The sequence below is a fragment of the Macaca nemestrina genome, chromosome 15 (genome assembly GCF_043159975.1).
Source record: "Macaca nemestrina isolate mMacNem1 chromosome 15, mMacNem.hap1, whole genome shotgun sequence".
In the NCBI taxonomy this organism is placed as follows: Eukaryota; Metazoa; Chordata; class Mammalia; order Primates; family Cercopithecidae; genus Macaca; species Macaca nemestrina.
Genome location: NC_092139.1, coordinates 30,054,208 through 30,066,797, shown reverse-complemented (window position 1 = coordinate 30,066,797; position 12,590 = coordinate 30,054,208). Strand labels below are relative to the sequence as shown.

At 45.6% G+C, this 12,590-nt stretch overlaps 1 protein-coding gene and 1 pseudogene across 6 annotated transcripts in view; both read right to left on the bottom strand.

Moving 5' to 3' along the window:
• Window positions 1–3,567, bottom strand: part of LOC105496246 (nuclear receptor coactivator 6) — a 119,205-nt gene extending 115,638 nt beyond the window's left edge. For 3 of the 6 annotated variants that reach the window (XM_011766460.3, XM_011766461.3, XM_011766462.3), the window contains exon 1: window positions 3,387–3,541. The gene's annotated coding sequence lies outside the window, so the exon portion shown is untranslated. Of the gene's footprint in view, window positions 1–3,386 lie in introns of all 6 variants that reach the window. The other 3 variants (XM_011766463.3, XM_071079472.1, XM_011766459.3) reach the window with 2 other exon arrangements.
• Window positions 3,568–11,095: 7,528 nt separating this feature from the next.
• On the bottom strand, window positions 11,096–12,109 carry LOC105496247 (high mobility group protein B3-like; annotated as a pseudogene).
• Between the last annotated feature and the right edge of the window lie 481 nt (window positions 12,110–12,590).

Below are 12,590 nucleotides of genomic sequence, written 5' to 3'. Positions count from 1 at the left end.
TCACAATGTCAATCATCAACACCTGCAAATTCTAACTCTGATCAATGCCCACAGCCTCTGCCTTAGTTCAGATCCTCATTACCTCTCTGGTCTTTGGTCTACCCTCCTTCCAAAGAACATCCATTTATCTCCTAGAAATTAAACCTCCACCCCATACTTCCCTTCTCGAAGATCTTGAATGCCTCTTTCAGCTGAGGTTTCAGTCCAAACTCCTTAGCAAGGTCCTTCACAACCAGGTTCCTAACACGGTCTTCCTAGTATCATCTCTGGCCATGCTTTCACACACATTCTATGCTCCAGCCACATTCAGTTATTAATACATTCCCTGAAAACGTGTCTTTACCTGAAAGGCCCTTCTCTCTATATCACTGGCAAACTCCTGTATCTTTCAGGACATATCTCAAATGTCACCCCTTCAAAACACCTTCCCTGATTCTTTGAGCAGAAACACACCCATCTCTGTGTCCTTACAATGTTTAATAACTCTTCTTTGGTGTCGACCATCCTGAACTATGATTGCTCATATGTCTACTTCACTCATAGGGCTGCATACCCAAAGTGAAGTGACTCTGCCTTAAAGACCTCTGAATCTACAGAGCCCAGCATAATGCTTGATACGCAGTAAATGCCTTGAGGCACAGTAAATGTTTGCTGAAGAGAAGACATGCCTGGTAGTAGGAGGAGGGTTTCTTAACCTGGGGTTCACAGACAGGAGTCTATAGATAGGACGTCAGTGGGGTTTGTGAACTCGAATAGGAAAAAAAAAATCTCTTTTATTAATCTCTAACTGAAAATTATTATTCTATTCAAATTTAAGTGTAGGTAACATACCATTCTAGTATTAGCAGTATCTATGACTCTGTAACAACAGAAATCTCAAATATCTTTATATCATACTACAGTTGTTGCGTATAATCTTGAAGTAGGCTTTATGCGCATCATGTCTTTGAAATTGTAATTATCAGATCCATCACTAAATCTGATTTCTTAATGTGCTGATAAACAAGTATATGAATATTAGATTTGTATATGTTGGAAACTATATTTCCATATAATTGGTGTTCCTTATAATTCAATGTACTTTATTTTATACAACTAAAAAATATTATTCTGAAAGGGGTCCATGGCACAGATAAGGTCAGGTCTTCCTTCATTAGAAAAACCCAGGTGGCTCACGCCTGTAATCCCAGCATTTTGGGAGGCCGAGGTGGGCAGATCACTTGAGCTCAGGAGCTCAAGACCAGCCTGGGCAACATGTTGAAATCCCATCTCCACAAATTAAAAAAAAAAAAGAAAAGAAAAACCCAGAACAAATGAATTGTGTTGCAGTATATACATATGGTATTGACAATCTTATTTTATATTTGCCCTCATAACCTTTCTGTTCATTAATTCTCTTTGATTATATGGGGCCCTGGACCTATTTTCCATGACTAGTTTGCATATTTCCTTCAGAACTCTCCCATAGCCCATGCGAACTTTGAATTCTTCTCTAACATGATCCAACTTCAATTAACAAAATAGACACTCTGGGTCTTTACAATTTTTCACTTTTCTTTTTTAGGATTTTGTGTCCCTTTGTGGTAAACACCTAGAAGAGAAGAAGCATTTCTTTTTTCTTTTTTTTTTTTAGACAGTGTCTTACTCTGTAATCCAGGCTGGAATATCATGGAACGATCACAGCACGGCTCATTGCAGCCTTGGCCTCCCAGGCTCAAGCGATCCTTCCACCTCAGCCTCCTGAGTGGCTGGGACTAAAAGTACAAGCCACATCAGGTGGCTAATTTTTTTTATTTTTTTGTAGAGATGGGGTCTCCCAGCTCCTGGGCTCAAGCAATCCTCCCGCCTTGGCCTCCCAAAGTGCTGGAATTACAGGCATGAGCCACTATGGCTGGCCGGAGCATCTCTTAAAACTCTACAAAGTTAGAAGGTCTCAAAGACAACTTCTTTGCACAATTAGAGATGAGCCAGGAAATACCAAAAAACTGGCTGCCTACCCTCTTTTGTATTCCCTTCAGCCTTTGTATTGCCAAAGTCATTAAAGGAACAAAACAAATTTAATAGTTATCTGGTATATACTGTTACGCTTCACTTCTTATTGTTTTTGTTTGTTTGCTTTTAGTTTCATCACAAGAATGTTATGGTTCATTTCTTAACACCTTTCTCCCAGCTAGCAAACTCCTTTAAGGCAATGTGTTTAGTGAGCAGGCAGCTGACCATTTCCAGTAGACCCTCTGCTACTAACTTGTAAGATCTTGAAAAGTCAACTTTACCTTTCTGTTTCAGCTAAAATCACTACCTGATTTGAAATCTTTACTTGATCTCTCAGGCCTTTGTAGTTTTTATACATTCACTCTTCTTCACCATTTTACTGGCTTCAATAACGCCTTTCGGATGACCTCTCCAGGTGACCCTGCTCTTAAGCTGTGGGCTGTCCCCTTCCAGGGAAGACACCTTGGGTCACCGCCCCCAAACAGCCGGGTCCCTCCTTTTAAAGACACACACAATTCCCTAAGTTGATAAAGGTTCTTTCCTTTCTTGCCAACCAGTTCCACTCTCTGTGCCTCTTTTGCCGGTCAGCTCCTGCACCCAAACCTCAGTCCCCTTTTGTCCCCCTTTTCTCTCATCAAACACCTCCTTTTTCCTGTTGCTTCCCCCAATAGGGGGTGGAGGATGCTTGGAAAGTAAGTCTTCAGAGCCTTGGGAGTTATACAGCTTTGCAAATCAGCCCCAGTACCCCAAGGACTGCCCCAATCTGATACCAGCGTCTGTACCCAAAGGGCCCTCATTCCTCATCCATCACCTCCTTCCCTCCCCGCAAAGAACTGCTCCAGCCCTGACAGCCTAAGCTTGGCCCCCATGCCTCCACCCCAATCACCAGGTTCTACCTGCACTAGGGCTCTAAGCCTGCCTAAGGCCTAACCCAGTTCCACGTCCTGCCATCCTCTCAGCCCATGGACCCCAATCCTGGTTCCTTTCGGATCCAGTGTTCCTTCTCCACGACCCTGACCACGACCCCACTACTGGCTCCCGCCTGTTCCCCGGGCCTGGAGCGCCACCCCGTGCAGACCCCGGCCAGCCCTGCACTCCCTCAGTGCGCCGGCCCCAGCGCCCAGCACCCTCCCCACCCCGCCGGGCCGCCGCTCCCTCCAGCGCCCCCGCCCGCAGGCCTGGGGCCCGCTCCCCAACATGGCGACGGGGACACAAGCGCGGCGGGCGGGGCGGCTCCGGGCCGGGCCCGCACTCAGACCGTGCCACTCGGTCGCCCGGCGCCATTTTCCCGCGCCGGGCCCGGGCGGCGCCTCCTCCCCGCGAAGCCAGCCCGACAAGGACCGCGGACACCCGGCGGGCCCACCCCTTACGGGCCCGCGCCGCCGTCGTCTCACCTGAGCGCGGCCCCAGCCCTCCCGGGCGGGCCTTGGAGCGCCAGCCCCGGCCGTGCGTGCCCGCCGCCCTCCGTGCGTCCGTCCGTCAGTCCTCGCGTGCGCCCGTCTGTCCGGCCACCCGCGCCCGGCCGCCCGCAGCCCGACCCGGCAGGGCCTCACGGAGCCGGCGGGGAGGGGGATGGGCCGGACCGGGCCGGGGAGGGAGGGGGAGGGAGGGAAAGAGGGAGGGAGCGCCAGAGGGGGCGGGGCGGACTCGAGGGGCGGGGCATTGCCCACGTGACCAGACGTCCCCGGGAGCGCGAGGTGGAGTGCGCGCCAGCTCGCTTGGGTGCTGTGTGCTTAGTGCTGGGATCTCGTGGGTCTCTGTCGGCTTCCCAGTGCTATTCTCTCGCCAGTGAGTCCCGCTGGGGAAACACACACCGAACAGCCTTTTGCGAGCGCACTGAGTATCCTTGGAAATGGCAACTCCAAACCTCAGTTTACCCATCTGAAATATGGGGAAAATCATAGTTCTTGTGAGGAGGAAATGGAGGTAGGCATGGAAGGCACTTGTCACCGTGCCTGACACATAGTGTCTAATAATAAGCTTAATGGGATATAGATAAAAGCTTTCACTATTATTTGCCTCTAAATCCCTTTCTTCTTTTTCCCATCATTACCTCCCTAGCAAGCTAAAATGCTCAGGAAATAGAATTATTGATCGAACGAGTGTGGCCCCTCCCCACTTCCCAAATGTAGAAAGGCCTCCTCAGCACTGGCCTTGACGTCTGTCATACAGGCCTGGATTCATATCTGGCTTTCACTCTTTTTTTAAAATTTTTTGGGCCGGGCGCGGTGGCTCAAGCCTGTAATCCCAGCACTTTGGGAGGCCGAGACGGGCGGATCACGAGGTCAGGAGATCGGGACCATCCTGGCTAACACGGTGAAACCCCGTCTCTACTAAAAAATACAAAAAACTAGCCGGGCGTGGTGGCGGGCGCCTGTAGTCCCAGCTACTCGGGAGGCTGTGGCAGGAGAATGGCGTAAACCCGGGAGGCGGAGCTTGCAGTGAGCTGAGATCCAGCCACTGCACTCCAGCCTGGGCGACAGAGCGAGACCGCGTCTCAAAAAAAAAAAAAATTTTGTTTTTGTTTTCTTTTTTCCCACACTACACTGATGTATTTTTTAAATTTTTGTAAGTACGTAGTAGGTGAATATATTTATGGGGTACATGAGATTTTGATACAGGCATACATCATGTAATAATCACATCATGGTAAATGGGGTATCTAGCACCTCAAGCATTTATCCTTTGTGTTACAAACAACCCAATTACACTCTAGTTATTTTAAAATGTACAGCTAAATTGTGTGTGTGTGGTTTTTGTGTTTTTTTTTTTGAGACAGAGTCTCACTATGTCGCCCAGGCTGAAGTGCAGTGGCGCGATCTCGGCTCACTGTAACCTCCGCCTCCCTGTTTCAAGGGATTCTCCTGCCTCAGGCTCCTGAGTAGCTGGAACTACAGGCGCCTGCCGCCACACCCAGCTAATTTTTGTATATTTTTTAAGTAGAGATGGGGTTTCGCCATATTGGCCAGGCTGGTCTCGAACTCCTGACCTCATGATCTGCCTGCCTCAGCCCCTCAAAGTGCTGGGATTATAGGCGAGCCACCGCGCCCGGCCAATTGTTTTGTACTATAGTCACCTTCTTGTGCTAGCAAATACTAGGTCTTATACATTCTTTGTAACTATTCTTTGTCATTCCCGCTTCTCACCCACCTCCCCACTAACCTTACCAGCCTCTGGTAACCCTCCTTTTATTCTCTATCTCCATGAGTTCAATTGTTTTAATTTTTCGCTCCTGGCTGGGTGCGGTGGCTCACACCTGTATCCTAGCACTTTGGGAGGCCAAGACGGGTGGATCACCTGAGGTCAGGAGTTCAAGACCAGCCTGGCCAACATGGTGAAACCCTGTCTCTATTAAAATACAAAAACTAGCTGGGCATGATGGCGAGTGCCTGTAATCCCAGCTACTCAGGAGGCTGAGACGGGAGAATCTCTTGAACCTGGGAGATGGTGGTTGCGGTGAGCTGAGATCGCGCCACTGCACTCTAACCTGGGCAGCTGAGTGAGACTCCGTCCCAAAAAAAAAAATAAAAAAATTGTTGCTTCCACAAATAAGTGAGAATATGTGAAGTTTGTGTTTCTGTACCTGGCTTCTTTCACGTAACATAATGACCTCCAGTTCCATCCATATTGTTGCAAATGACAGGATCTCACTTTTTAAATGGCAGAATAGTATTCCATTGTGTATATGCACATTTTATTTATCCATTCATCTGTTGATGGACACTTAGGCTGCTTCCAAATCTTGGCTATTGTGAATAGGGCTGCAGTAAACATGCGAGTGCGGATCTTTTCCATACACTGATTTCCTTTTTTCTGGTGTATACCTAAGAGTGGGATTGCTGGATGGTATGGTAGCTGTCTTTGGCTTTTGCTCTTGATAGCTGTCCTTGCCTCTCTGAACTTGAGCTTCTTTATCTGTAAAATGGGAGTTAGGGGTCTGTTCTGAGCATCACAGGAGATGGAGGATGAGCAGGTAGATGTAAACTAATTAAACAGATCAGTCCTACTGATCCCATAGAAGAAAGGGAGTCAGGAACCCTTTCATTCCATCTATATTTACTGAGTACACACAGTGTGCTTGAACTGGGATACCCACCATCTTTTCGCATTACCCTGACCGCCCTCTAATCTATTCTCCACCTGCTGTCAGAGTAATGTTTCTAATGATCAGAAATCTGATCATGTCACTACCCTACTTAAAAGTATCTGATGATGGCCAGGTACAGTGGCTCGTGCCTATAATCCCAACACTTTGGGAGGCTGAGGCAGGTGGATCGCTTGAGCCCGGAGTTCGAGACTACCCTGAGCAACATGGCAAACCCTGTCTCAACAAAAAAATACAAAAATGGCTGGGCTCAGTGGCTCACACCTGTAATCCCAGCACTTTGGGAGGTCAAGGTGGGCGGATCACCTCAGCTCAGAAGTTCGAGACTAGCCTGGCAACATGGCGAAACCCCATCTCTACTAAAAATACAAAAATTAGCTGGGCATGATGGTGCACACCTGTAGTCCCAGCTACTCGGGAGGCTGAGGCATGAGGCAAGAATCACATGGGCTGGGAGGTAGAGGCTTCAGTGAGCCGAGATAACACCAGTGCACTCCTGCCTGGGTGGCAAAGGGAGACCGTGTCTCAAGAAAACAAGACAAAAACATAGCAGGCATGGTGCTGCACGCCTGTGACCCAAGTCACACGGGAGGTTGAGGTGGGAGGATTGCTTGAGCCTGGGAGGTTGAGGCTGCAGTAAGCTGAGATCATACCACTGCACTCCAGCCTGGGCAATAGAGTGAGACTCTGTCTCAAAAGAAAAAAAAAAAAAAAATCTGATGGCTCTACATTGCTCTTAAGATAAAAGTCAAATAAATGTTGGCCTCCTCACATCTCTAGATTTATCTCAGGGCCCTCTTCCCCTTTCTCTGGGTTGCAACTACAGTGATATTTCTTACACATTGTTCTCCCTCCCTTCTGAGAACCCTTGTACATGCTGATCCCCCACCTGCAATGCTCTCCCCACTTAGATAACTCTCAGCCTTCAGATCCCAATTCAAACAGGGCTACTCCAAGGATACTTTACCTGACCCATTCCCAGACAGGTTTTCTTAGCACGATGTGCTTGTCCTCAATAGAATGTACTAAGTCATTATTACCTGTCTTTGCCACTAGACTATGGACACAATAAGGAAGAAAACCTTATCCATCTTGTTTAACACTGTTTCCTCAGCACATAGCACAGCGCCTGGCACAGAGTAGGTGCTCAATAAGTATTTGCTGCGTTTGTGAATCCTAAGCACAATGCTAGGTACTGGGCCCAAGAGGGCAGAGAGGAGCAAAGAGAACCACAGGCAACCGCAACAGGGGGGCACCTTAGACCTTTGAGCCTATGAAATTAACACCAAAGAAATTTAAAATATCCTGGGAAAAAAAACTTTTCTGAAGCTTTTTATTTTAACTTTTAAAAACTGAAATTTATACACAATAAAATGAAAAAATATTACGTGTATATCTAATAATTTTTTTGCCTACATTCCTGTGTTACCAACATCTAGATCAAGTTATAGATCTATCAACCCAGAAAGTTCTCATTTGTTCTCTTTTATATGTTCCCTTCCAATAAATACCTGCTCTCCCAAATGTAACCATTATTCCGACTTCTAGCACCGTAGATTAACTTTGACAGTTCTTGATCTCCATAGAAACAGAACCAAACAGTTTGTACTTTTGTGTTAGCCTGGAAATCTGACATAGCCAAAGAATGATTTTTTGGATAAAGATACAATGAATGAATGACTTGATTAATTTACCTGAAAGATTGAATGAAAAGCTCTGGCTACTTCCTCCTGTAGATACAGAGGTCTTGACAACAGCCAGCCCAGAGGCTGAGAAGACCTCATTGACATACTTCCAAACCCACAAAGACTTCTAGAGGTAAGAAAGCTCTGGAAGATTCCAGAAACTCTGCAATAAGACTGGGTGCTACGGCTCACGCCTGTAATTCCAGCACTTTGGGAGGCCAAGGCAGGAGGATTGCTTGAGTCCAGGAGTTCAAGACCAGCCTAGGCAACACAGTAAGACTTCATCTCTACAAAAAATTAAAAATTTAGCTGGCCATGGTCATGTGTGCCCGTAATCCCAACTATTCATGAGATTGAGGTGAGGTGGAAGGATCACTTGAGTCTGGGAATTGGAGGCTACAGTGAGCCAGATCATATCACTGCTCTCCAGCCTGGGTGACAGAGTAAGACCCTGTCTCAAAAAAAAAAGGCAAAGGACTTGAATAGACATTTCTTCAAAGAAGATATACAAATGACTAATAAGCACGCAAAAAGATGTTCAATCTCTGTAGTCATTAAAGAAATGCAAATCAAAACCATAATGAGATACCACTTCATACCCATTTTATTTATTTATTTATTTATTTATTTATTTATTTATTTATTTATTGAGACAGAATCTCTGTCGCCCAGCCTGGAGTGCAGTGGTGTGATCTCAGCTCACTGCAACCTCCGCCTCCCAGGTTCAAGCAATTCTTGTGCCTCAGCCCCTGAAGTAGCTGGAATTACAGGCGCGCACCACCATGGCCAGCTAATTTTTGTATTTTTCGTAGAGACAGAGTTTCGCCATGTTGCCCAGGCTGGTCTCAAACTCTCCTGAGCTCAGGCAATCTGCCTGCCTCGGCCTCCCAATGTGTTAGGATTACAGGCATGAGCCACGGCGCCCAGCCGCTGTTATTTTTTTAAAAGGCAAAAAATAACAAGTTTTGGCAAGGATGTGGAGAAATTAGGACTTTTATGCATTGCTGGTGGGAATGTATTTTGTTTTTGTTTTTTGTTTTTCTTTGAGAAAGAGTCTTGCTCTGTCATCCAGGCTGGAGTGCAGTGGTGCAATCTCAGCTCACTGCAACCTCTGCCTCCCAGGTTCAAGCAATTCTCATACCCCAGCCTCTAGAGTAGCTGGGATTACAGGCATGCGCCATCATGCCCAGCTAATCTTTGCATTTTTTGTAGAGACTAGGTTTCACGCTGTTGCCCAGGCTAGTCTCCAACTCCTAGGCTCAAGTGTTCCACCTGCCTTGGCCTCCCAAAATGCTGAGATTACAGGCGTGAGCCACCACACCCAGATAGGAATGTAAATTGATGCAGCCATGGTGGAAAACAGTTTGGCATTTCCTCAAAAAGTTAAACATAGGCGCCCCCATAATCCCAGCTACTTGGGAGGCTAGGGCGGGAGGATCACTTAAACCCAGGAGTTTGAGTCAAACCTGGGCAACATAGCAAGACCCAGTTTCAAGGAAAAAATAAGGATTACCCTATGAGCCAGTAATTCCACTTCTGGATACTTATCCAAAATAAGTGAAATCACATTAGTACCACTGTACTCCAGCCTGGGTGACAGATGAGATCCTGTCTCAAAGTTTAAAAATAAATAAACAAGCCAGGTGTGGCAGCACATACCTGTGGTCCCAGCTACCCAGGAGGCTGAGGCGGGAGGATCAGTTGAGCCCTGGAGGTTGAGGCTGCAGTGAGCCATGTTTCCATTCCTCCATTCCAGCCTGGGTGATGGAGCAAACCTCTGTTTCAAAATAAAATTTAAAAAATAAAAAAGAAGTGAAAGCAGAGTTTCAAAGAGATATTTGTGCACCCCTGTTCAAAGCAGCATTGTTCACAATAACCAACATGTAGAAGCAACCCACATATCTATGGACAGTTAAATAGATAAGCAAAATGTGGTCTATACATACAATGGAACATCGCTCAACCTTCATAAAGGAAGGAAATTCTGACACAACGTACAACATGGATGAACCTTGAAGACATTATGCTAAGTGAAATAAGTCAGTCACAAAAGGACAAATATTGTATGATTCCTCCTATATGAGGTTCCTAAAGTAGCCAAATTCGTAAAGACAGAAAGTGGAGTGGTTGCCAAGGGCTAGAGGGAGAGGGAATGGGAAGTTTGTGTTCAATGGGCGTGAAGTTTCAGTAGGGGAAAACAAAAAAGTTCTGGAGGTAGATGGTGGTGATGGTTGCATGTGAATATACTTAATGCCACCAAATTATAGGCTTAAAAATGGTTAAAATGGCAAATTTTATGTTATACATATTTTACCATACACACATACACAAAAGATTCCAGAGCCACTATCCTAATTTTTTCACCTTGATGTCCATGTCCTTAAGCCAAGGGTCATGGGTATTCCTGGGATCTGCAAGAATGCAAGATGCTGAGAAGACAGGGGCCCATTGGGCACCTGCGGATCCTGTAGGTAAAAATAGTAGGAGCCTAGGCAACACAAATACTTGTTGCCTGCAGGCAGGCAGCAAAGGAACAAAAACAGGCCATGAACTAGCAGATAGTATAGCATAATGATTACAATTTTGGGCTCTGAAGCTGAAACACTCAAGTTCAGATTCTAGCTCTGCCATTTATTAGCTGTGTGATCTTGGGCAAATCCAACTTCTACGTTATACAGATAAAGAAGCTGCAACCGGGAGGAGATAAATGACTTGTCTAACAGGGTCCAAAGTATTTTCTCCTTTATATTGTTTAAAAATCTTTACATGGCTTTGTGTCCCCAGTAGACTGTAAGCTCCCCAAGGAAGCTATGTTTGTAATAGCATCACTTGAAATGTAACTTCTTTGTGCTTCAGTTGCCTCACCTATGGGATGCAGAGAATAAGGGCTCCTACCCCATAAGGTTGTCAAGCATATTAATGAATTTATACCTAGAAATGTTTAGGAGAAACCTTAGTGCATATGATAGTCTCAACAAGCAATAGATTGAGAGAGGCTTCTGAAGAGGTGATCAGGCTATTTCATAAAATGTTTTGAGCAAGAAAAACAGTCCTAAAACATCCAGGATTGTTCTAGATTTGGACTAGAGTGAAGAAAATCAATTGTTCTTTGATGATTTGATTTGTATTTATTGGACTTCTACTTTCATGTATGTCTAAATAGGCTTAAGCTTTGCAGTGATAAGACTGACAGTGAATACTTCAATGGTGTGTTTAAGAAAAACAGTAACAAAACAGGGGAAAAAAAGAAAGAACAAAACCACCTAGAAAGTGTCTACATTTTACTGTCTGCAGGGTTCGTCACAACAGTGCCAAATCACAGACTTAACACATTTAGTTGGATGAATTTTGCCCTGAAGAAGGATATCACTTTTTTTTTTGACAGTTTATTTATTCATCTACCTTCTCCTCTTCCTCCTCCTCTTCTTCATCTTCCTCTTCCATCTTTTCCCAGGCAACTTTAGCAGGACCTTTTGCGCCATCCAACTTTCCTTTCGACTTATAGTCAGCAACATCCTTCTCATACTTCATCAGTTTTGCCACCTTAGTGACATAAGGCTGCTTTTCACTGTCATTTAAGTTCTTCCACATCTCACCCAGCTTTTTTGCCACATCTCCAATAGAGATGCCGGGGTTTGTGGATTTCATCTTGGGGTGGAATTCTGAACAGAACAGGAAGAATCCAGACAGTGGCCTTTTGGGGGCATTAGGATCATTATTCTTGCCTCCCTTAGCTGGTCCATAATCCTTCCTTTCTGTATCATTGTGCACTTTATCTGCCTTTGCCATTTAATCAAATTTAGACTTCTCTCTCTTCTTTTTTTTTTTTCTGAGATGGAGTTTTGCTCTTGTTGCCCAGGCTGAAGTGCAATGGCACGATCTCAGCTCACTGCAACCTCTGCCTCTTGGGTTCAAGCCATTCTCCTGCCTCAGCCTCCCCAGCAGCTGGGATTACAGGCACCCACCAACATGTCCAGCTAATTTTTTGTATTTTTAGTAGAGACGGGGTTTCACCGTGTTGGCCAGGCTGGTCTCAAACTCCTTACCTCAGGTGATCCACCCGCCTCACCCTCCCAAAGTGCTGAGATTACAGGCATAAGCTGCTGTGCCCGGCCTAGACTTCTCTTTCCCAGACATTGTCTTCCACCTCTTAGAGCACTTTTTGGAAAATTCTGCAAAATTGACAGGGACCTCTGGGTTTTTCTTATGTTCTTCTCTGCACATCTGTACAAAGAAGGCAAAAGCAGACATCTTACCTCTTGGTTTCCTGGGGTTACCATTAGCCATCCTGACTGTATTGTTCACTAGTCTTGAAGGATATCACTTTTAAGTGGACACCATTCACATGATATTGTAATTTGTAAATTTATTATGATAATTTACCAGTAGATGGCAGTAAAATGCCTTGTTATTACAGAATCCGTTCATTGTAACAATTTTCAGACATATGGAAATAAAATGCCTTGAGAAGGGGGTCACTTCTGCTTTGCATAAAGACATACTACGGCGAGGCACAGTGGCTCATGCCTGTGAACCCAGCACTTTGGGAGGTGGAGGTAGGTGAATTGCATGAGTCCAGGAATTAAGAGACCAGCCAGGGCAACATGGTGAAACCTCATCTCTACAAAAAAATACAAAAATTAGCCAATCGTGGTGGTGCATCATGCCTGTAGCCCCAGCTGCATGTGAGGCTGAGATGGGAGGATCACTTGAGCCCGGGAAGCAGAGGTTGCAGTGAGCCAATATCGCACCACTGCACTCCAGCCTGGATGACAGAGTGAGACTCCATCTCAAAAAAAAGAAGAAAA